Here is a 25,499-nt window from a genome sequence, read left to right as displayed (position 1 = left end):
TGAAAAGAGTGCTGCTGGAGCAATGTTGTGTTTTAGTACATTCGACAGCAGGAAACATCAGCTTGTTAGAAAACCACTAAAATTTGGATGTCCTCTATATCGTTGTTGGGCAGCAGTATCCGAGGATCTTTCCAGCTTCGTCGTCTTCAAACCAGTAGCATTCCTTAAGCGTCTAGACACTTACTGAGTCTGCAGAACTATAGCAGTTTCCCCTCTGCCAACATATATATACAGTCGTACCTTGGTTGTCGAACACCCTGGAACTCAGACATTTTGGCTCCCGAATGCCGTAAACCCGGAAGTGATTGTTCCAGTTTGCGAATGTTCTTTTGGAAGTCGAACGTCCGATGGGACTTCTACGGTTTCTGATTGGAAGCAGGAGCTTTCTGCAGCCAATCAGAAGCTGCGATTTGGTTTTCGAATGTTTCGGAAGTCAAACAGACTTCTGGAACGGATTCCATTCGACTTCCAAGGTACGACTGTATTTAAATTACTATTGAATTATTAAGCTTGATTCACCCACCAGTAACTGTGTTGTAAGAGTAAAAACAATCCAGACACATTTTTAGAGTGACTACCGGTAATTTAAAGCAATTTTGTTTTAAGATAAAAAATAAATGAAACAAATGGTAATGCTAGCTTTAAGGGTTACTTTACATAAAACCTATTTGGCTACTGTTGCTTTAAATAAAAATAGTTACTATACCAGGTAACTGTTGCTTTAAAAGGGCACAGGAAGAGCATCTGGCCAGCAGCCTGTTTAGTCCACCATCCTGTCCCCCCAGAGGCCAACCAGATGCCTATGGGAAGCTTGCAAGAAGGACCCTGGAGTGCAACAGCACTCTTCCCTCTTGTGGTGTCCAGCATGTGGCATTAAAGAGGATACCACCTCTGACAGTGGGGGTAGAACATGGTCATCAGGGTTTAATAGCCACTGATAAGGTTCAGTTCTTGCCCCTATCCAGAACCAGTTGCCCATTACCCAGCTTGTGCCATTCCACCCCAGTTAACTGCCACCAATCCAAGCAATGAGGACTATACCCAAAGTCTTCTAGTTGGCCACTTGCCTCTGGAGTACAGGTTGCCACCATTGTTCTGGAAAAATACAGGACAGGGCAGGGTGGTTGGGGGAGATTTACTGCCATCTGGTGCTGAAGTGCCCCTCTGGAATTTGTCACACGTGTGCACACACATACACATGAATTTGTAAATCTGTTTGTGCTTGGCTACCTAGAGCTTAAATACATGACCTTTCACACAGTCTTTCAAATACATGCATTTGGTGAGCATCCCTAACTTGGGAGAGAGAGATAGAGAGAGAGGACCTAAAATACAGGGCAAATTTGTGCTATACAGGACAGGTGGCAACCCTAAGAGACACCCAGATTCATTTTTTTTATAATAATATTTTATTAAGTTTAACAATAAAGAGATACATAAAACACACAGAAAAGTAAAAAACAACAATACAATCTTTCACAAAAAAGAAAAAAAAAACAATCAAAAACACCACAAATGACATAAATAACATATAACAAACACAAATCACTCTTTTCTAATTTTTCATCTTTGGTTAACTTATTTTCCTGACTTCCTCGCACCTCCCTTTTTTGTATCCCTCTTTAACAATTAGCTCAGCAAATTCATATCGTCTACTTTGTCCTTAAATGTTTACCTCCCAAATTTATAGTTTCCAATTTTTATCTCTTGTTACTAGAACTTCTTCTTTTTATTTTAATATCATCCACATTCATACATTTTACTGTACTTCTGTAAATAAATTTTAAATTTCCTCCAATCTTCTTCCACCAACTCTTCTCCCTGGTCTCGGATTCTGCCAGTCATCTCAGCCATCTCCATATAGTCAATTACTTGCATCTGCCATTCTTCCAAGGTGGGTAGATCTTGCGTCTTCCAATGCTTTGCAATAAGTATTCTTGCTGCTGCTGTAGCATACATAAAGAAAGTTCTGTCCTTCTTTGGCACCAATTGGCCAACTATGCCTAGGAGAAAGGCCTCTGGTTTCTTCACAAATGTGCATTTAAGCACCTTTTTCATTTCATTATAAATCATTTCCCAGAAAGCCTTAATCTTCGGACATGTCCACCAAAGGTGAAAGAATGTACCTTCAATTTCATTACATTTCCAACATTTATTCTCAGGCAAATGGTAGATTTTTGCAAGCTTGACTGGGGTCATGTACCACCTATACATCATTTTCATAATATTCTCTCTTAAGGCATTACATGCCGTAAATTTAATCCCAGTGGTCCACAACAGTTCCCAGTCAGCAAACATAATGTTATGTCCTATATCTTGTGCCCATTTAATCATGGCAGATTTTACCGTTTCTTCCTCAGTACTCCATTTCAACAGCAGATTATACATTCTTGATAATATCTTAGCATTGGGTTCTAACAGTTCTGTTTCCAACTTTGATTTTTCCACCTGAAAGCCAATTTTCTTATCTTGATTATAGGCCTCTCTTATTTGAAAATAGTGTAACCAGTCTCGCACCTTCCCTTTGAGCTTATCATAACTCTGCAATTTCAACTTGTCACCTTCCTGTTCCAAGATTTCACAATACTTTGGCCATTTTGCCTCCATGTTAAGTTTTTTCATAGCTTTCGCTTCCATAGGTGATAACCACCTTGGGGTTTTATTCTCTAAAAAATCTTTATATCTTGTCCAGACATTAAATAATACTTTCCTGACAATATGGTTTTTAAATGCTTTATGCGCTTTAACCTTGCCATACCACAAATATGCATGCCACCCAAATACATTATCGTAACCTTCAAGATCTAAGATGTCAGTGTTCTCAAGAAGTAGCCATTCCTTCAACCAGCAAAAAGCTGCTGATTCATAATAAAGTTTAAAGTCCGGCAGGGCAAACCCCCCTCTGCTTTTAGCATCAGTAAGTATCTTAAATTTTATTCTGGGCTTTTTGCCCTGCCAGACAAATCTAGAAATATCTCTTTGCCACCTCTTGAAACAGTCCATCTTGTCAATAATTTGTAATGATTGAAACAAAAACAACATTCTCGGCAATACATTCATCTTAATAACAGCAATCCGACCCAGCAAGGAAAGCTTCAAATTCGACCAGATCTCTAAATCTTTCTTCACTTCTGACCCGCATTTCTCATAATTATCTTTAAATAAATTTGCATTCTTAGCTGTCATATTCACCCCCAAGTATTTTACCTTCTTAACTAGTGTCAGGTCTGTCTCTTTCTGAAACCTCTCTCTCTCCATCGGCGTCAAATTTTTCTCCAAAACTTTAGTTTTTAACTTATTTAGCTTAAAGCCTGCCACATGACCAAACTCCTGGATTAATTCTAAAGCCCTCTTAGTACTAGGTACTGGCTCTTGTAATGTTAATACAAGGTCATCTGCAAAGGCTTTAAGTTTATATTGTTTTGCTCCGACCTGAATACCATGAATCAGCTGGTCCCTTCTTATCATAGTTAGCAAAACCTCCAGGACCGAAATAAAAAGCAATGGGGAAATTGGGCATCCTTGTCGTGTCCCTTTCTCAATATTGAATTCTTCTGTCACTATGTTGTTGACTATAAGTTTCGCCTTTTGTTCAGAATAAATCGCACCTATACCATTTTCAAAGTTTTGTCCAACCCCCATCCCCTGCAAATTTTTCTTCATAAAAAGCCAAGAGATGTTGTCAAAGGCTTTCTCCGCATCTACGAATATCAACACCGCTTTTGTATTAATATTAACTTGTAACTTTTCCAAAATGTCAATTACATTTCTCATATTATCCGATAGATGTCTACCAGGGAGAAAGCCGGCCTGGTCCTTATGTATCATTTCTGCTAAAACTTTTTTAAGTCTTCTAGCCAAAATATCAGCAAAAATTTTGTAATCCACATTAATCAAGGATATGGGGCAGTAGTTCTTAAGCTGTAAGAGACACCCAGATTCAGAACTCCTGCCGAAGTTCCCTCTCTGGTCCAGCAATTCTCTGCTGCCTTGGGAACTCAGGACTCTATGCCGGCTTCTGGCTTCTGAGCTCTCCCCAAAGCCTCTCATGAGAATTCTCCTCTTTCCCATTGTTCTGCTGCTCTAACCAGTGATGTCATATCTTTGACTTTTCATCAGGATATGACGCCCCTCACCTGGCTTCAGCTTCCAGGTTTGCAGTCAGCTGAATCTTCTGCCCTCTTCTTTGCCCACCTTCAGGCACTCACAGATTCCCTCTCCTGCAGGTAGAGATTTGCTTTTAATGCTCCATCAGGGTCTCCTCTCCTGCCAATCATTTTAAATCGGAATAGAATTTCCCGCCCTCATTAAGCCATAACAATTAGGCCATGTGTGGGTGAGGCAGAATGTCCACTTGCTTAACCAATAAAAGCTAACAGATTTCTCTGTATAAATGACCAGGACCTCATTTCTCAAAGCTCCCCTGTTAACATGTGGCTGACAGTTGCACTGACCACCAACCGTTTGCTGTCCCCCTGATACCTTGTACACACTGTCAAGGCAATTTAAATGCAGCTAACCCTTTTCATTCTGGGATGCGGGTGGCACAGTAGGTTAAACCACAGAGCCTAGGCCTTGCTGATCAGAAGGTCGGCGGTTTGAATCCCTGCGACAGGGTGAGCTCCCGTTGCTCGGTCCCTGCTCCTGCCAACCTAGCAGTTCGAAAGCATGTCAAAGTGCAAGTAGATAAATAGGTACCACTCCGGCAGGAAGGTAAATGGTGTTTCCGTGTACTGCTCTGGTTCGCCAGAAGCAGCTTAGTCATGCTGGCCACATGACCAGGAAGCTGTACGCCAGCTCTCTCGGCCAGTAAAGCAAGATGAGCACCGCAACCCCAGAGTTGGCCACGACTGGACCTAATGGTCAGTGTTTGGATTTGATATCCCACTTTATCACTACCCTAAGGAGTCTCAAAGCGGCTAACATTCTCCTTTTCCTTCCCCCCCCCACAACAAACACTCTGTGAGGTGAGTGGGGCTGAGAGACTTCAGAGAAGTGTTACTGGCTCAAGGTCATCCAGCAGCTGCATGTGGAGGAGCGGAGACGTGGGTCCCTTTACCTTTACCTTTACCCCTTTTCATTACACATAGTGAATCCCTTAGACATTCCTAATATACAAAACTTTACCTCAGAAAAATATGATGAATGAAGTCCCCACAAGTCGACTGGGAACAGTCTCTACATCACTATCAAATGCAACGTAGACTTAAAATGCAGCCAGGGTGTTCTTCTTGATGGAAGGTAATTTTTTTTTGGGGGGGGGGGACACATCAAAATGCATTTAAAAACCCCAAGAAGGTAGATACAGGATAGATATGGTTTGTGCCTAACATTGTGTACATAATATTGTGTGTACATAGGCTGAATGTAGAGTAAATGGGAGTGTGAAGACAAGCATATGTGTATGTGGAAATAATTGTCAAGGAGGTCCAGCCACCACCAGATTTGACTGAGAAAGATGAAACATCTGAGTGAACAGGCAACTTGGATTGTGCTGGAAACCAGTACAGTTTGAAGCAGCCCACCAGTTTATTTGCTGGGGATGATCTGATCTGATATAGTGCACTTGATTCCCTAAATTAGAGTGGCCTGAATGTGCCCTAAATTTCCTCACAAAGAGCTGAATAATAATGAACCACATCTCATTACATACTGCCTTTAGAGAAAGGTGGTTACTGAAATTAACAAGCCAAAAAGAGCTAAGTTGTATGGGGGGAAGTGAGGGAGGGTCAGAGCACTGCATTAGACAATTTAAATAAGAAGCAGGCAGAGAGACCAGAAGCCATTAACCAATTATAGAATGTGGATGATGAAAGAAAGAGATGAAATCTAACACCTGATAGAGATCAAAAGTGTCACAATGAATGTTGCAGCATTTGCTTGAAGCCTTCCTGTAATTATCATCAAGCTGCCATCTTGGTACATGGATGCCAAGCATTGAAATACATCATGCCACTGGGGAAATATTTTATTTTGGAGTTGATTTCGGGTTGTCATAAAGTCCACTTCTGAACAGTAGTAGAATGTAACCCATCATGAGTGCAAATAGCTTATTTCTTCAGCGAGAAACAGTCCCTGGCTCTCCATCAAATTCCCAGCATGTGACCAACGAGCATTCGCTGTGTGGGGATGTGCTTCTCAAAGCTGCTGTAAGAAAAGCCTCTGTTTTTAATAAAAGTAAGAGGTGCTAACCAATGGCTGTGTAAATCACCCATTTAAACAAAGATATAAAATGAGGCTTATCAATCAAGGTGAATTGTACTGGAATCTGAGAGGGGAACAAACCCAATCAAGCTCCACACTTTGGTTTGTCCCATGATTTCTAGGCATGGGGGTCTGAGATGATTTTCTTTTGTTATGCTGCTTTCCCCAGGAAAACCAGTGATTTGCTGCTGAATCGGAACAAACATCTGTTGGGACAATCATGGGACAAATGGGAGAAACAGTGGGACAAAGGGAAGTCTGGATGAGCCCCAAATTTTGTGTAGGCCAGTTGCATTTCTGGAAGTGTGTGTAGTGTAGTGGATAGATTGTTGGACTTGGAGGCCAGGGTTCAAATCTTGACCTAGCTAGGAAGCGCACTGGATGACTTTTGACCAGTCGCTTTCTCACAGAGTTTTTGGTGAGGATAAAAATGAGATGGCGAGAACCGCATATGCCACCTTGAGCACATTAAAAGAAAGCTGGGATAGAAATGTAATAATACAATAAATAAATAAAACTGAGAGGCCAATTGCTTGGGTCTTTTCTACTTCATAGCTTGCTAGCCTGCTTGTCTCGGTAGTGGTGCTAATTGCATGTGATAGATGCACCTGATAGGCCTCTACCCACCCAGTTGTGATATTTTCCTGGCTCCAGCCTGACACCCACAGAGGTTCTTACTTGGAAGTAGGAAATATATCTTTATTCAGGCAAATAAAAGTACAAGCTTGACAGCAGACTCTGTGCTCAAGAGTCATAATTCAGGAGTTCCACAGCAGGCCAAGAAAATCCCTAATGGGACAGAAATATTTCCCACCTCACCCACTAAGCTTTTACAGACAAGGAGTGATGCACTCACTTGTAAGACTCTCTTCTTGTGGGAATTTTGGGATTGCTAATTGGGATGGGTGGGTCTGCTCCCATCTCTGGTGGAGGCCCTTGCTTTGAGGCAACAAGACTGCACCCCCCTGTTCAGGTTCCTGCTCAGTTTCTGCCACCCTTCTCAGCTGATCAAAGCTCTCTCAAACCTCCCCTGAGCCTCTCCACTTCACAGGAAGGTCAGAGGGCAGAGTTGACATCCCTGCTCACCCTTTCAAAATGGTTGAAGTTGGGGTGCACAGGTGGAACTTTCCCTCTTCCAATCCAGGTTCCCCCAGTTCAGTCCACCCGGTCCTTCCTTGCCACCTTGGCATATGAGGCACCAGCACACAATATAGGGGTACCTTGGTTCTCAAACTCTTTGGTTCCCAAACGTGATCTGGTTTTTGAACGTTTTTTGGATGCCGAATGCCCGATGCGGCTGTCAGCTATTGTTTCCGGGGCGCCTGCACCAATCAGAAGCTGCACCTTGGTTTTCGAACATTTCAGAAGTCAAACAGACTTCCAGAATGGATTAAGTTTGGTGCTTTTGTTTTTGCTATTTATTTTGCTTTTTTGAGGCTTTTTCGGTTAATTTGTTTTTGTGACTGTGTGGAACCAAGTTCAGCTACTGATTGATTGATTGTGTGACTGCAGAAATGGATAAAAGCCTCCCATCCAAACAATGACTATCATCAATACAGGTAAGAAAAAAATTAATTTTAATTTTCTTCATCTACAGTACTGATTTATTTATTTTATAGTACAGTACATTGATTATTGCTTTCATTTTATGGATCAATGGTCTTGTTAGATAGTAAAATTCATGATAAATTGCTGTTTTAGGGGTTGTTTTTAAAAGTCTGGAATGGATTAATCCATTTTGCATTACTTTCTATGGGAAAGCGCGCCTTGGTTTTGAAATGCTTTGGTTTTGGAACGGATTAAGTTTGAGAAGCAAGGTATCGCTGTATAGGTAAACAAGTCTGAAGCAAACTGTTTTGCTTGAGATTGTTAATCTCCAAGTAGCTGCCTTTATAACCACACCTGATTGTGTAAACAAACCTTTCTGTCATGTATAACTGTATAGAGGGAGATCTGAATGTTCTTTTCATACCAGGTAATAATAAACAAGGTAGTTATTCCATCAATCCTGATGGAGGAAAAAACCTGCGACGTTTAGGTATACTTTGCACAGGTCTAACCTTGAAGGTTTTTTTCTGTTGACCCTAGCCTAGCTGTCACAAGAACATAAATTGGATGAGAACTAATTAACTGTCAAAACTCAGGGCAAGGGAGTATAAACTCTTGCTTCACCTCCTAGTGGGCTCCAGTCCTTTCTTTGATGTGACAAGTTGTCCTTTGTTCCTTTTGCAAACAACTTAGCACGGCAGAGGAAATGCAATATACCATCAGGCAATCACTTATCGACGACAGCAGATCAACATGAAAAATGGGCTTTGGAACTCTAAAGGACAATGATCAGAGAGGCTTCTTCTTTCATCCTAAATCATTATGTTTAGTAGTCGACTGGAGCACCATAAGTTATTTATAAATGTCTCTGCTTGTTAGGAGATGGATGTTTTTCTAGAGAGATAAATAAATGTTTTTAATCAGATGATAAATGTATGCCGTCTATAGGAAAACAGAAGTCCCTCCCACTCCCCATGCTGTAACCATCTACGGCGGTTGAGAGGTGAAAACAATACCAGCTGAAATGCACTTGGGTGCTACAGTTTGTGGGTTGTTTTGGCTGTGCTGCTGTTTGCATAGCTGGGCTGATGAAGTTCTGAAGGGAATCACAATGAATGGAAATCATCAAGTTTTCAAAAGCACCTTAAAGATCTGCTGTCCTTCTGCTCAACTTCAGATGCAAATGAAGACTTGCGATCACTTTCAATGTAGCATCTTTTATTTCATATGATTGCTTTGGAAGAATATTCAAGAGAGAAAAAGAAAGAAAATTAGTTTGGTTTATTGTTTTTTTGCCATATAATTTTCAAAACAATTACAAAATTAAATACAGAGATCAACAAGGCTGCAAAATTCAGGTGTACGTTCACATTTCACTGAAAGCAACGAAAACAGTGAGGAGAAGGAATTCTAACCTCCTGATGCCTTGTCTTCTCCCTCTGAGGTGGTGCAGCTTGGGCTCAGAGACAAGCAAATGGCCACTGGCAAGGAGAAGGAGGAGGTTAGTGGCTCACTTAAGGAGAAGACCCTACCAGAAGCATCTGGTCCAAAGATGTGCAAAAACCTGGAACCAGCTCTGAAACTTGTGTTCATGTTTAAGACACCTGCACTATCCATGAAGGAGTGGCTGTTGATACAACTGTTGCCTGCAAGATCAGCTTGCCCATCTCCTTTATAGAGAAAGAAATGAGATTTTTGTGTTTCCGGGTCTTATTTGTGCAAGAAAGACAACTCTCAAGGACCACAAACAGCAATTAAGAACATAGATCACATTTGTTTTTCATAATGCACATCTTGCCGGTTGCACAAAATGGTGGAGGTCATTTCCATCTCTGTTTCACAGTGCTTATTTCTGTCTCCTCTCTCACAACGAAGAGAGGAAATAAAGAGCAGGTAGCATGAGATGGGTTTGTTTGGATAACGTTTTGAAGGGATGCAAATGCATAACCAGCAACTCCTTCTTACTCTGGCCTTGGCTTCTCCATGCCACAAAGGCATGTGAGTGCTGGACCAGAGTGGGCTAAGAGTTCCAAATGACAGGAGTGATACAAAGAGCCTGCTTACATTTTTGTTGAAATTTTATATGTACTTGGGTTTCCATTCTGGGCACATATGATAATTGTCTGGAACATAACTTCTTAAAATCTATTATCTTTTGCAAGCTTTACACCTAAATCAGCAATCATAAATGAAAAATTTAATCATAAATGAAAAATAACAATCATACATATACCACTCCTTCCTCTTGAGTTGCTGTACACAGGAGTAAATAATGCTCAAATATGGCTACAGTTGATTGTAACTGTAGGAAAAGTAGTAGACTGGAACTGTAGGAAGTTGAAAGGGAAAGTCAAGAGGGTCAAATCTCTCCAGAATGCTCGGAGGCTATTCAAAATCACAATAATAGAAGCTCAGCTAGAATGGAGGCTGCCGATCAGGCCAAGAGGATGTCAGCTTGGTTAATGAGCGACTCAAGGAAGACGCTATTAGATGCAAGAAGATGTTTTTCAGAAGATGGAAGTCTTGTCCAAAAGAGGAGAATAAAAAGGAACTCTGGCAAAAGAAATGGAAGCAGGCAATAATGGATGCAAAGAAAGAAGAATTTGAGGTTTTTATAAAGAATGTGAATTGCTAAAATCTAGGGCTAGGCAACCACTTTGTCCAGCCACTTTGTATTTGAATACTGAGGAGAGGTGGGTGTATTCAGACTGAATCAGTGTTTAATTAGACTAGTTACTTAGGCAGTGTCATCTTCCTTTCCCACCTCCAGTTTTGGGCCATAGTCTTAGGCTTTACATTTTATTCACAGCTGTATCCTCTCCCAATCAATCCTGGTCACTTATCCTTCATGCTATAGGCAGATTACCTGTTTGTTTTTCTATCTTTTCCCATCCTTCCTAAGCCAACACAGCCTCTACTTATAAATTATAAAAATAAAATAGTGTGTTGCCCCTTGTCTGTGCCTTAATACCAACTTATACCTCTTAATCACTCACACTTATTAGGCTTCAGTTCTTAGTTACATAGGCTGTGTCACTTCTCCCCTGTGCCAATATTTGTGAGAACGCTTTGCTATGTCTGCAGGTTTCATGTAGCTTTGTGAACCACTGAACCTGAAAGTTATAGACCTTTTACTTTTGGAAAAAAAAAAAACAACAAGTGGTAAAGGTAGGGAGGACAGAAACCCCTGGCTGCACCGACTTCCGGGGGCGGCGCGAACGGTAATGGCGGTCTCCTTCCACTCGTGAAGGGGAAGCTCCGCAGAAACGGGTCGTCCGCTACGGCAAAGCGGAGACCCCTGCTAGAAACCCACAGGTGGGGATAGCCTGTGGTCGTGGGACTCGGCGGGCGCCTGTAGCGCTCCTCCGCTACGTGAAGGGACCCCGTAAGGAGCTCCGGATCGTGTCGGGGGTGGCGCGGCGTTGTGAGTCGATCGCTCTTTTTGCGGAGTGATGCCGCTAAGCTGCTGCCGGTGAGCGCTGACCCTTTTCCTGGGACTATTCGGCTACAAATTTCAACCCGTAAGTGGGGGACTTTATTTGATTTATGAAGATAAATTTAAGAATTTGGCACACAAGCGGGAGACGCAACCAGGAAGTCCGTCTCCCGGGTTTTGTTTCAAGAACAAAGCAAAGACTCTTTAAAAACCCAAGCCCCAGACTTTGGGATAAATAAGTTGCAAACTCTCACATCAAGCTTTGAAGACCCCCTCTCAATTTTATTGAGGGGAGGAGGGGTGAAAAATCAGCTTTTTCCAGCCGATTCCTTTGAACTTCGGGACTGTAGAACATTGAATCCCTGGCTACTGAGCTGCCAGGGTTTGGAATTTGAAGGCTACTTTGGAACTGTTACTTTATATCTCGCACTCTGCTGAGACAACTCATCTTTGCCAAAGAGTAACTCTGTGGAAATTTAAGGAATTTAAGAGGAGTCTGAAGGTCTTATATAAATTGGATATTGTTTAACGTCTAGAGGGAACTTTTAACTTTTATGAACTGCGACATTTCTGAGCTTTCCTGACTACAGTATCCCTCTAGTGGAATAATTTGGTTTGGCAATCTACTGGGGGAATTTTCCATCTGTTGATTTGGGGATTTCCATGAGAAAGACAGACTGTGAGACCGACCTTGACGCATAGATAAGAAGGGTTATGAGCGGAAGGACAAGATCAGCCAAAGCCAAAACACTGCAAACTACTTTAACTTCTCAGCTGCGCAGATCCTCTGTCCCCACAATCCCTGTGGCACAAGTGGAAGATATAGAACAACCTAGGCCGGAAGGAATGGCCTCAGGTGGGGACTTTACTTCAGTGTTAAATAAAATATTTGAAAAGTTGGAAGGTTTAAGTAAACAAGTCTCTGACCAGTCAGATAAGATAGACCAAAACACCGCAAGCATTAATAACTTGACTCAACAAGTAAACTTAAATGCACAAACTATTGGAAAGTTGGTGGAAGACACTACCGCAAACCGTAAAATTGCTGAAGAGGCAAAGCAGAAAGTTGAAGAAGTTCAGGGAGAAATTAAACCTATGCGCAAACAGATAGGAGAACACCAGGCACTGCTGTCTATGATCGAACTGAAAAATAAGGAAAACAATTTAAGGATCAGATCTGTACCGGAAATTGATAATGAAAATCTAACTGAGTACCTCACGAAGGAATTTACACAATCTTGGCCCTTGGAAGAAGAAAAGGACTTTAAAATTGTGAGCGCATTCAGACTGGGAAAGGGAGGGAGGAAGATTAAGTCGAGAGACTGTCTAATCTCCCTCAGAACGAGGGAGGAAAGAGACAAAATCCTGAGTGCGCACTTCAAGACGCCATTAGAGATCCAAGAATCAAGGTTGGAAATCTATAAGGATATTCCTAAGCATTTGTTGGAGCTCAGAGTGAATTACGGTGATCTGGTGCAACTTCTGAGAAACAACAGGATTATCTTCAGATGGGAATTCCCCCAAGGGATTTCCTTTACCTTCAGAGGGAAAAAAGTTAAAATCAAATCGGTGGAAGATAAAGACAAATTTTTGAACGACTACGGAGAAGACCTTCAGAAAGGGATTGAAGAGCCAAGCGATCCAGGATCGGGATCATCAAGTCTAATACCTGCACCTGGGGAATTGAAAGATCCTAAAGACACGCCACTTCCGGGAGCAACAGGAGGAAAATAACACCATCTCAACATGTCTCTGCAACTACTAAGTTGGAATACCAGCGGTCTAAACTCCCCGGAAAAGAGGAAGAAGGTTTTTCATTTATTAAAAAAGGAACAATTGGACATAATTTGCTTGCAGGAAACACATGTGATTAGGCTGCACAGAAAAGTGTTAATTAATAAAAAATTAGGCCAAGAATTTATCTCATCAGACAAGGTTAAAAAGAGAGGTGTGGCAATTTATGCAAAAGAAAGCCTATCACCAAAGCTTCTTTTTAAAGATGAACAAGGAAGAATTTTGGCAATAGAAATCCAAACACAAGGAGAGAAATTTCTGATCTTAGGAATTTATGCACCAAATGAGGGGAAATCAGAGTTTTACAAGAAATTGCATGAGACGTTGATGGACTTTATTGACTATAACAATATTATCATGATGGGAGACATGAATGGAGTGGTGTCCACGAACATGGATAAAGCACAAAGACAGACCATAACGAAAGAGGGCAGACTACCAAAAACCTTTTTTGAACTGACTGACAATATGGATTTGATTGATATTTGGAGGACTAAAAATCCCCTAGGTAGAGAGGGAACATTCTTTTCTGAAGCCAAAATGACATGGACAAGGATCGACCAAATTTGGACAACTAGAGGCCTGGCACCTAAAATAAAAAAGGTGGAAATCTGCCCAAAAACCTGCTCCGACCATAATGCGGTAAAGATGGAAATGAAACTAACACCTATCGGCTCCTTCAGATGGAGGATGAATGACACCTTACTAAGAAACCAAGATATCGTAAGGAAGGCCCAAAAGACTCTGAAAGACTATTTTGAAATTAATATGAGAACTACGGTTGAAAAAAGAACGGTTTGGGACGCAAGTAAAGCGGTCATGAGAGGGTTCTTGATTCAACAGAATGCAATAAAAAAGAGATCTCAAAATGAGAAGAAAATGAAAATTTTGGAAAAAATAAAACAAGGGGAGAAGAAGTTAAGAGTTAAACCAAACTCAAAAGAGATTCTAAGAGAGATTAAGTTATATCAGGTGCAATATATGAAATTGATTAATGAAGAAATAGAGTGGAAAATTAAACAAATGAGACAAAAGACTTTTGAGTCAGCTAATAAATGTGGGAAATTATTGGCGTGGCAACTGAAAAAAAGACAGAAGTTAAATACGATCACAAATCTTGAGATCAACGGAAAAAACATACAGAACCCCGAGGAGATTAGAAGGTGCTTTCAGAGATATTTTAAACAACTTTATACGCAAGGGCCGCAGAAAGAAACTGAGATAGACCAATTTTTAAGAACCAATGGATTACAAAAAATATCTTCAGAAAATAAATTAGTATTGAACCAGCAAATTACAGAACAAGAAATTGAAGGTGCCATTCAGAACATGCAACTGGGCAAATCTCCAGGACCGGACGGACTAACCTCCAAATACTACAGAACTTTGAAAGATCTCTTAATTCAACCATTAAAGGAGGTGTGTAATGAGATTTTGGAAGGGAAAAAGGCGCCTGAATCGTGGAAAGAAGCATACATCACATTGATACCCAAGACAGAAGCTGAAAAGACACAACTAAAGAACTACCGTCCCATCTCCCTTTTGAATGTGGATTACAAAATCTTTGCAGACATTTTAGCTAGCAGACTTAAAAAAGTATTAATGGAAGTAATACATAAGGACCAGGCAGGCTTTCTCCCAGGCAGACACTTGTCTGATAATACAAGGAATATAATTGACATTCTGGAGTTGTTGCAAAGGAATATCAACACGAAAGCTGTTTTAGTCTTTATTGATGCGGAGAAAGCCTTTGATAATATCTCTTGGAGTTTTATGAAGAAAAATTTGAAAGGGATGGGAGTGGGTCAGGGGTTCGAAAATGGTATAGGAGCAATATATTCAGAACAAAAAGCGAAATTGATTGTAAACAATGTGGTGACTGAAGATTTTAGGATAGAAAAAGGAACACGTCAGGGCTGCCCTATCTCTCCATTATTATTTATCTCGGTCCTGGAGGTGCTGCTAAACATGATAAGAGGGGACCGATTTGTAAAAGGCATTCAGGTCGGAGCCAAACAATATAAATTGAAAGCCTTTGCAGATGATTTGGTTCTAACTTTACAGGAGCCGGAATCCAGTACGAAAAGAGCTTTGGAATTGATTAAAGAATTTGGTCATGTGGCGGGATTTAGACTAAACAGGGTAAAAACTAAAGTATTAGAGAAGAATTTAACTCCAATGGAAAAGGATAGGTTTCAGAATGAAACAGGTTTAATGGTGGTTAAGAAAGTGAAATACCTAGGGATTAATATGACGGCGAAAAATTTGAACTTATTTAAAGAGAACTATGAGAAATGTTGGGCAGAAGTTAAAAAAGACTTAGAAATCTGGTCTAACTTGAAGCTTTCCTTGTTGGGTCGAATTGCAGCTATAAAAATGAATGTATTGCCTAAAATGCTATTTTTATTTCAATCCTTGCAAATTTTGGACAAGATGGATTGTTTCAAGAAGTGGCAGAGAGACATCTCTAGATTTGTCTGGCAGGGCAAGAAACCTAGAATTAAGTTTAAAATTTTAACTGATGCAAAAGAAAGAGGTGGATTTGCCCTGCCAGACCTTAAATTGTACTATGAATCAGCAGCATTCTGCTGGCTGAAAGACTGGCTGCTTCTTGAAAATACAGACATTTTGGATTTGGAAGGTTTTAATAATGTTTTTGGGTGGCATGCATATCTTTGGTACGACAAGGTTAAAGCTCATAAGGCATTCAAAAACCATATTGTCAGAAAATCTTTGTTTAATGTCTGGATAAGATATAAAGACCTGCTGGAAAGTAAAACCCCAAGGTGGTTGTCACCTATGGAAGCTAAGGCTCAGAAAAAGCTCAATATGGAGGCTAAATGGCCAAAATATTGGGAAATTTTGGAACAAGAAGGTGACAGATTGAAACTGCAGAGTTTTGAAAAATTAAAAGACAAAGTGCGAGATTGGCTTCATTACTATCAAATAAGAGAGGCCTATAATTTGGATAGAAAAATTGGCTTCCAGGTGGATAAATCGAAATTGGAAACAGAACTGTTAGAACCAAAAACTAAGATTTTGTCAAAGATGTATAACTTGCTGTTGAAATGGAACACGCAGGATGAAACGGTCAAATCAGCAATGATCAAATGGGCACAGGATCTAGGTCATAATATTATGTTTGCTGATTGGGAGCAGTTGTGGACCACCGGTATGAAATTTACGGCATGTATTGCCTTAAAGGAGAACATTATGAAAATGATTTACAGGTGGTACATGACCCCAGTCAAGCTTGCTAAAATTTACCACCTGCCTGACAATAAATGTTGGAAATGTAAAGAAGCTGAGGGAACATTCTTTCACCTCTGGTGGACCTGCCCAAGTGTTAAGGCTTACTGGGAAATGATATATAATGAACTTAAGAAAGTACTTAAAAGTACCTTCCCCAAGAAACCAGAGGCCTTTCTCTTGGGCATAGTTGGCCAATGGGTGCCAAAGAAAGATAGAACATTCTTTATGTATGCAACAACAGCAGCAAGAATACTTTTAGCTAAATATTGGAAGACACAGGATCTACCCACCGTGGAGGAATGGCAGACGCAAGTGATAGACTACATGGAGATGGCTGAAATGACTGGCAGAATCCGTGACCAGGGAGAAGAATCGATGGAACAGGACTGGAAAAAGTTTAAGGACTATCTACAAAAATACTGTAAAATCTTTGAGTGTCAATAGGATGTGGGAAGTAAAAGTAATAGGGTTTGTGTGACTTTGGCCAAAGGTGTGTGAAAAGAAGAATCTAAGAAAAAAAAGGATAAGGGGTTATGAACAGAACAATATTATGTCATATTTTATAAGATGAGGTACGGACTAAAATAATCGAAAATGGGGACATAATAATTAGAATATAATATTAAGTATGGTTGAAACAAGGTTTTGAATTTGCTGAATCTGATTGGAGTAAAGTGGAACACAAAAAAGGGGGATGTGAGGAGGTCAAGACAGAGGGGCATGGAACTTTATAAATTTAAGAAAGAGTGTTTTTCTTTTTTCTGTTTTTCTATTTTTCTTCTTTCATCTTTTTCTTTTTTCTGTTACATATTGTTGTCTTTCTTGAGCTTTATGTATGGAAATGATACATTTTGAAATGATGAATTCTTTGTTTTGTAAAACTTTAATAAATATGTATTTAAAAAAAAGAAAAGAAACCCCTGGCTGCACCAGTCTGGAATTTGGTATGGTTAATCCTCTCTTGTGAGGCTACTATACCTGCAGGTTTCATGCACCTATATGAAGAAACCAGAAAGCTCTGACTGTTTTGGTTTCCCAATGCAAGTCAAAGGGATCACAGACATTTTATTCTTCTCAATTTTGCTTTGGATGAAAGGGCCTCCCAAAATGATCAGAAGTGAATAGGGGGCCAATACTGAGTGTGCTCAGAAGTGAAGTGGGGGGACCTTGTACAACTCTCCTAAAAAAAATCAAGACCATCCATGAAAAATTATTTAAATATATTAGAAGTTATTTTGGCTATACTGGGATAGGCACTAGGAGAGTATTCACTAGTCATATATAGGATGTGAGTCTGGGGGGAAAAGTTATGCACAATTATCTTCTGTAATAGCTGGTGGAGACCTTCCTTAACCCCTCTGCATCTGTATGAGGATAGTGACTGCATCAACAGATGGAGGTTTAGAGCATCTAAAACACTAAATGGATCTCCCACCCTGGGGTTGACCACGGTGTTCTTTTCCAACCCTTTAAAACATTCATAATGTTTTTGTCTAGATAATTTTGTATCAGTTTAGGCTGCTTTTTCTTTTGCTGTTTGAAAACACTTTGCAGCCCTGTTTTATTTTCTGGGTGGCGAGCAGAGAAGAATCGTAGCGATGGAAATAGGAAATAAATAGCTGGGGTAAACAGACTATTTTGTCATACTATTTCTTTTTCTGACAGTGTTCAGCCTGCTTGACCTCCTCTCTTTCCAATTTGTCTCCTCAATCTTTTCACCCATTAGGTCACTGCAATGCAGAGTTGGAGAAACAGCATGAAAGAATCTGTGACTGAGCACTGGCTATATATATATCACTAGTTTCAAAACAGCCTGTTAATCTATATGAACCTAGGATGTTCCATTTCTGGTACCAAAGTGATTAATTTTCTCACTTCAGTGCCACCACTCCACAAAACCTGGAACCTTGTATTTTGCAGGTAGTTTTTGCAGTGGCTAATGGTGTGTGTGTGTGTGTACAGTGATTAACATTTTAAAGAGCTTTGCGAAATAATAAATGTGTCCTTAACCTCAGATTATTATAGTTTATTATATTGGGTGGGGGGAATCACATACGACCTTCCAGAATATGTTAAAGAGACCATAGACTTGGAGAGTGGCAGAGTTGTGTTCTTAAGTGGAAATAGTATCCAGTTAAGAGCAAATCCTACCTCAGCCATAAAGTTTACTGGGTGATATTGGGCCAGTCAACATTTCGCAACTGAACCTTCCCCACAATGAGAGGGGGAGAACCAGGTATGTCATCTTTTAACTCCTTGGAGGAAAAGTGGAATATAAATGTAATCCCCACCACTATCAAGTAAGGCTCAAATGTGGGGGTGGGGGCCAAGCAAAGGGAAATGACATACCTGATAACTGATTCAAAGCAAGCACAAAGAGTAGCAAGAGCAAACAAGGCTTTGGATACAAGGGATTGCATTTTAGGATGGGCTTTAGGTTAGGATTGGCCTGGATTGCAATAAGGTCACACAACCCAAACATAGCCGCCACAATGTTGTTGCTCGTGGGAGACGCAACTTGAAAAAGGGTATTGGAAACCCGGGAATAATTTTTGTTGTTTTTCTTCACTGTTCCTCCCAAATGTAGTGATTGGAGAGCCCTGATAAGGTTATTCTGTGGTTGTCCTTTCCTTCTGCCTGGCATTTTCCTTTTATGGGGAGCTTAGGGGAGCTTCAGGTATTGACCAGAACCTCCTCCCCAACACTTTCCTGAAACCTTGGGAAGAGCCTACTTTGCTTCAGACAAAACCCACTTCTTTTTGGAGGAGACCCAAATATCTTCAAAGTGTCATGCGTCAGCTTTGTAGCTGGCTTTGTTCAAAGTGGATGAACACTTCTATTTTTAAGGTGTTGACCTTAGTGAGAGGGTAGTGGTGGGGTACCAATTGTACTCTGTGTCATGCAACAAGATTGTTTGGTTCCACAGTGGGTGAGGAAGTTAGATTGTGGTGCCGCAGGTATGGCTTTAAAAAGAATTCTCATACCTTGATGAATTAACTAATTATTTTAGTGCTTACTCATGTATGTGCTTAGAAGGCTCCACTGGCAGATACTTAATTTCATATCCACCATATTCCAGTCATATCTAGAGCTCACATCTTGCAGTCATAGAAGACATTAATCAAGGAGAAGGCTCTTAATCCTCCTGTTAGTTTTAATGAAACACTGTAAAAAATGCCTTTCACCAGTGGATGTCAAGTATCAGTTGCACAGTGATTAACATGCTTTTGTGACAGGTTTGCTATTGTGTTTTATACCCAGTTATTCCGCAACCCAATTTAAGCTGTCAGGATGCAAAAAAACACAAAGACAGCCTTCTTGCTCTCAGTGACATTAGAATGGATTACTTATGTATCTAAATGTTTATATTTCTGAACATGATAGTCTGCTCTCACAACTAGGGATTGAGCATTATATATGTGAACAAAGTTATATTGATGGTGAACATCTGCAACAAACTGGCTGTTTTAACATGGTGTATTTAATTCTAACCACAAAAAGTGTGTCTATAAATCCAGCTGAAATCAAGGAAACTTGCTAATTGGCTGTGCTCTTAAAACACATATAGAGGTTGTATTTTCCTACTTGCAGAGAAGTTGTGGGTGTACTGTGGAGCTGCAATGATGTCAAAGTAGAATTGTTGTTTGGGGAAATGGGTTCTTGTATCTAAATACATCTTTCCTTTCCTCCACTGCCTTGAAAGATGAAACTAAAACTTTCAATAGAAGCTTTGTTAGCTCAAGCTGAATTCACTTTATCTTCTCGTCTTTTCCCAACCCAATCTAATGTGACTCCTTTATATTAGCTCTGAACCTCCTGGCAGCTTAAAGCCAAGACCAGACGTATCCTTCTCTCTGAAATTGGAGACTGAGAGGCCAAACCTTTCATGGACGTTGGTTTATTTTTAGATCTTTTGTAAGCCAAACTCTTGAAAATATTACAACTCCCAACTGGCCTGTGGAATTAAATAGAGGGGAAAATGGAGTTCAAGGGAGTGCACAACTATCTGTATCAATATCACTGTTTTGTACAAGACACAAATAAGACTTGAAACTAGAGTCACACAATCTGTAGTTTTACAGAATGTATAAAAATGAAGTATTTTTTTTGGTGCTCTGAATGCAACACAAAATAAATGGGGGGTGGGGGGGTAGACAACCTTTTGCAACCCAAAGGGCACAGTCTCTCATGGGGAATCTTGATGATGGTGTTGATACTGCTTACCTGCCTTTGCCATACATTTCCAGGACAATTAGTAGATTAAAAATCAGTTAAAACAATTTACAATGTTAATCAGAATTTAACAAAAAAAAATCTTAATGGTTCATTGCCTCCATTTCTGGAATACAGCTTCAAGAAAGTCACCTTACTTTAATAACTCTATCTCCATCAGGGGTCATGTTTGTTCAGTCCTGTGAGTGTATCATTTTACCAAAAGGTGGAAACTCTCACCCCAGGGAAGACCCTTGAGCTTGTACAAGAGATTACATTTATAAGAAGAATAGATGTGATTGCCATTTTTGAACCTTAAACAAAAATCCTAACATGCAAATAGGGGGGAGGGTAGAAAATGAGTATTGGTCGCTTTGCTGCTGATGTCACAGTGGCCCAGAACACTGTTCGATAGAGACTTTTCTTTGCTGCTGAAAAATGATGCACTTGGTGCGTGTGTGTTTGTTTCATGTGAGATGTCATAGGACAGGGGCGCTGACTTGGGCCCTAGGTTATGGGTGCCCAATGGCGCCCGTGCTGTAATGTGACCTCATGACGTCACGTTGCGTTGGTGGTGCGTTTTTAAGTAGGTGGGCAAATGGGTACCCTTATTTGAAGACACCTGAAGATCTAGAAAGGACCCAAATCCCAGCAGCTTTCTAGGCAATACTCATGCAATCTCAACCCTGCCCCCATCCCAATATAAATAATAGACAATCTTGTATCTCGGTCCTCCTGCAACTGGCATTTTCAGGGTCGGGCAACATTCTTATTAATCAGCCTTTCAATAACATATGTTGAGATTTCCATTTCACCTTAAGGAGCAGACGTGTGGAACTGTTGTGTGTCACATGTCTGTGTACATTCAAGCACAGCTTGCTGGGAACTTCCATTGTGTATAGCTTTTGCTTTTCCTGTTCTCTCTGAGAAAACAAGAGAGAGAGAGAGACAACATGTTTCTTTGTCCTGATTTATGATTAATAAATCCGTAGTTGTAGTATGCTTCCACAAGCTTCACGCCTATTCTGTGTGTGCAGTCTGATCTGCTGATAGTGTGCCCTGGCTTTTAAGCCCAGGTCGCTGATTTACGTCGCAGCAGAGGCGATGGGTCTTCGCAGTGGGATGGCTGGAAGGAGAAGGCCCAGCTGGGGCTATCCAGCTGGCCTCCCGGCCCTCTGCATGTCGTCAGTTATGAGCCCATCAAGTTATGCTGTAGTTAAGAGCAATTTATAAACTTACAAACTTGTAAATGCCAACACCTGCTGCAAACAGTGAGCGAGATCCAATGTCATGCAAGTGGGTGCCTGCCAGTGGAACATGCTTTCTCCTTCCTCTCCTTCTCACTGCAAAACTCCGATATATCCCACAAAATCTGCTCTAGATTGGAGGTGGAGGAGCTGGAGGGAGGAGAAGAGGAACCAGACATCTCATTGCGATAGTAGATTTTGGTTGCACAAACAGCTGACATAATTGGATATATAAAAGAATTAATCCATACCTTCCTTAATCGAAATGCTTTGATAGCCATACTATTATTCATGCTTCGCAGGCAAAAATGGTAACAGAGCTTGTGACCGCCATATATTATTTAGTAAAAAAACCACATGAAATAAAATAAAAGGTAAGCATTTCTTCTGAAGAGGTTAGAGGGAAACTGGGGTAGCATTACCAGATTGCCCAAGTCCCAGATTGCCTGACAGCAAGGAATTTTTGAAAATGCTGATTAAAAACAAATGAGAAGCAAAGCACAGTATCACAAATGAGCTGTGATTCCTGCATTGCAGGGGGCTGGACTAGATGACCCTATGGGGTACCTTCCAACTCAGCAATTCTGTGGTCCTATGAAGTCCTTGAAATGTATCTCTGCACTAATTTGAGCAATAATTACAGAGATATGCCTGCATGTAATTTGAGAAATCACATGGTTGGACATGTTTGTTTTTGTGTTCAAAGCTAGATAATTTTCCGTTTCATTACGTTTGCTGCTTCTCTGCAGACAGATCCATCATCACAATCACAGAACTGGAAGGAATCAAAGGATCATCCAGTCTAACTACCATCACAAGGCAGGATCAGGCCCTCCAGCTGCCTCCCCTTCCCCTTTCTGGCTAACTCGTGTAATCCAGACCACAAGTGGGACTTATTTTCATAAAGTTTGTATATACAAGTCAAAGATAGAAAACCCGACTGCAGCGCTGCTCTATTATTTTTAAGCAGAGTGGGAGGAAAGCTATTAGCTTGATTCAGCAAAACAATAACACGTGAACTTTAAACACAGAACATTTAAAGTGCCATTTAAAGCATTGCAGAGAAAATCCATTCTTAAAAAAAAAATCAAGAAATCTACATGAGGTTTTATTGCATAAAATGTGTCACAGCGCCGTCTTCATTAGAACTGAAACGACAAACTGGATTGCTTCCAAAATGGCTGGCTCCAGACCTGGATTCCTATTGACCTGAAATGTCAACTGCGATTATATTCTGCTGACTGCCAATCACCACAGTAGCTTTAGAAACAATTTTGTGCAAAATAAAAGGGGTTGCGTCTCAATGCCTCTCAGCGGCTGTGCCGTATGAAAGTCATGAGAAATGATAGCGCCTTTAATGCAAGCTACCTCTCCTCCGGAGCGAAATGAATTGTTAATCTCCTGGTTATTCATGTCGGGAGCGTGCTTTCTCTGCAAGGCACCATTGTATGTGCTCTGTCCAGAACTCCACTTGACCTTCTCTCCCCCAGCCTGCTCAGCACTGCAGACAAAGGAAGAATGGACAAAAACCTCTTAATAAGCGCCCTATCATAGAAAAGTTAACTTGTTCTTAAAACAAAGCAGGCTGCTATTGTTATATGAAGCCGAGGGACACATTATTGGTTTAATCTGTGAAGCTGCCCTCTTTGAAACCGAGCCGATCTCTGCTTTTTACAGGGGTTTCCTCAACTCCTTCTTCTTTGACAAGTGCCAGCCTCCCCTTTCTTTCCCAGTGACACTTGCCACACACGCCCCAGCCTTTCCATCGCTTTGCTACAAGATCACCATCCGTGGTTTGGGGCTGGGTTTCATTTATTTGTTTGAAGCATGCGTAACCGAACATCTACAAGGCCGTTTACCAGCCATGCAATGTTATAAAGGCAAGCAAAACAAAACAAAACAAAAATAATGAAAAGAAACAGGAAAGAGAAAACCACCACCATATTAAACTGCATTGAAAGAACTAAAAGACAAACTCAAAACACCTGGGGAAGCAAAAAAGGTCTTTGTCTGGCACCGAAAGGGCCCAAGGAAGCCTCTCTGGGGAGGACATTCCATGCCTGGGGTGCCATCACTGAAAAGGCCCCCAGAAACCAGTTGCACATGGCAATTAATTTAAATATCCAGAAAATGCAATGTTGCATTATCAAGGAAAAACTTCCAGACAACAAGTAAACTAGCTGATTTCTTTCAGCTTCCAACCAAAATATCCTATGTTATCCAGGATGCCAAGCACACAAGAGACACTTTGCATTTTTCTCAGAATGCTGTGGCCAGGAGCCAGGCTTTTGCTCAGCAACACTATGGCTCCACTCTATTATCAGTTCTGTCCAAACTGGCCATGGCCTCTGTCATATTCCTCTGGTTGGCCATGAACTGGTAAAGAAGCAGAACATGGGGGTGGGAGTCTCCCCCCATGTGAAATGGGGTGGGGAGCAGGCTCATTCCTGTTGGTAGTGGGGCTTTTGCATTAAATAATAAGCTCCTATAAGCTTGTGGAAAGGTGAAGGGTTAGGAGCTATGGGAAGAGTGTGGGGATACAACTGTATCAGCTTCAGGGAGAGACTCATAAAACTTTAGGTAACATGTGTGGATTCCACCCTGAAAAAAATTACCAGTTAAAAGGGGCCTTCTTATTTTCATAATATAGCGCTGATTTTGATGATGATGTCATTGATGAAGAAACAACATTATTAAACAATGAGTTACATATATACTTTTTTTAAAAAGTAGCCTACTGACACCCCTTGAAATTTGCAAGTACAGTGGTACCTCGGGTTAAGAACTTAATTTATTCTGGAGGTCCGTTCTTAACCTGAAACTGTTCTTAACCTGAGGTACCACTTTAGCTAATGGGGCCTCCTGCTGCCGCCGCCACACAATTTCTGTTCTCATCCTGAAGCAAAGTTCTTAACCTGAGGTACTATTTCTGGGTTAGCAGAGTTTGTAACCTGAAGCGTCTGTAACCCGAGGTACCACTGTAGTCTGCAAAAAGAAAAGAATGAAGACCACTGCTCTGGCCCATTTGTGTGTACCTGTAGTGCATGGTTAGAATAGTCTTCTGACTACAGGTCAGTGGTGGTATCTATTCTGCACTCTGTGTTGGCTGTGTGCAAGCTGGCTGGTTCCAATTTGTGATTGAACTGGGGCTGACTTAGGCTGTGAGAAAGTTGTCTTTGGGCTTATAAGCCGTTTCCCCATCTCCTTTCCTCATTCTTAAATGACATCATGGAAGGAAAAGGATTTTTCAGACAAAAAACACAGCCAAATAAGGGATTGTATTGCATTGCTGTAGGTGCAACACTTCTTAATGTGAAACAGCTTATGATGGATGAAGCCCATGACTAACTCCTGACCTTTAAGGAAAGAAGAGCAGAATGGAGCTCGAAGTGAGTTTAAACTGGCTCTGTGTACACTATTTGCCAAGGCATAAAATATTAACAAAGTGACTTTTTGAGATGTATACAGAAGATGAATCTTCATTTTACATTAGCACTCTTACAGTAGTGTCCCCTAAGGTTACCCCTAAAGGAAAATATTTGTTAATTAAAAAGCAGTGAATGCTTATCCCTATCACTGGGAAACTCTCGTGTTTGACAGAGATGAATCAGTTGTAAATTTAAGACAGGAACCAAACATCCCTAATGAGGAAGAGAAGCTTTAGCTTTTGCTATTATTGTTCTAAATAGAAACATGTCCAGAATAACCTGACTTGCACTCGTTTATTATTTGGTGAACCTCATTATATGAACCTAAAAACAGACAAGAATATATTTTGCTTCATATGTTGCTGCTGGTTAGTGCTG

General features: G+C 40.7%; 1 long non-coding RNA gene across 1 annotated transcript in view; it reads left to right on the top strand.

Annotated features, from left to right (window-relative positions):
• Positions 1–18,016, top strand: part of LOC310763907 — a 32,400-nt gene extending 14,384 nt beyond the window's left edge. The window contains exon 3 of the long non-coding RNA XR_014548908.1: positions 17,961–18,016. This is a non-coding gene — a long non-coding RNA (uncharacterized lncRNA). The remainder of the gene's footprint in view (positions 1–17,960) is intronic.
• The last annotated feature ends 7,483 nt before the right edge of the window (positions 18,017–25,499 follow it).

This window comes from Podarcis filfolensis, assembly GCF_964270895.1.
Source record: "Podarcis filfolensis genome assembly, chromosome: 5".
Taxonomy (NCBI): Eukaryota; Metazoa; Chordata; class Lepidosauria; order Squamata; family Lacertidae; genus Podarcis; species Podarcis filfolensis.
Note: the sequence above shows the minus strand (reverse complement) of the source record. Positions and strands in the feature narration are given on the sequence as shown.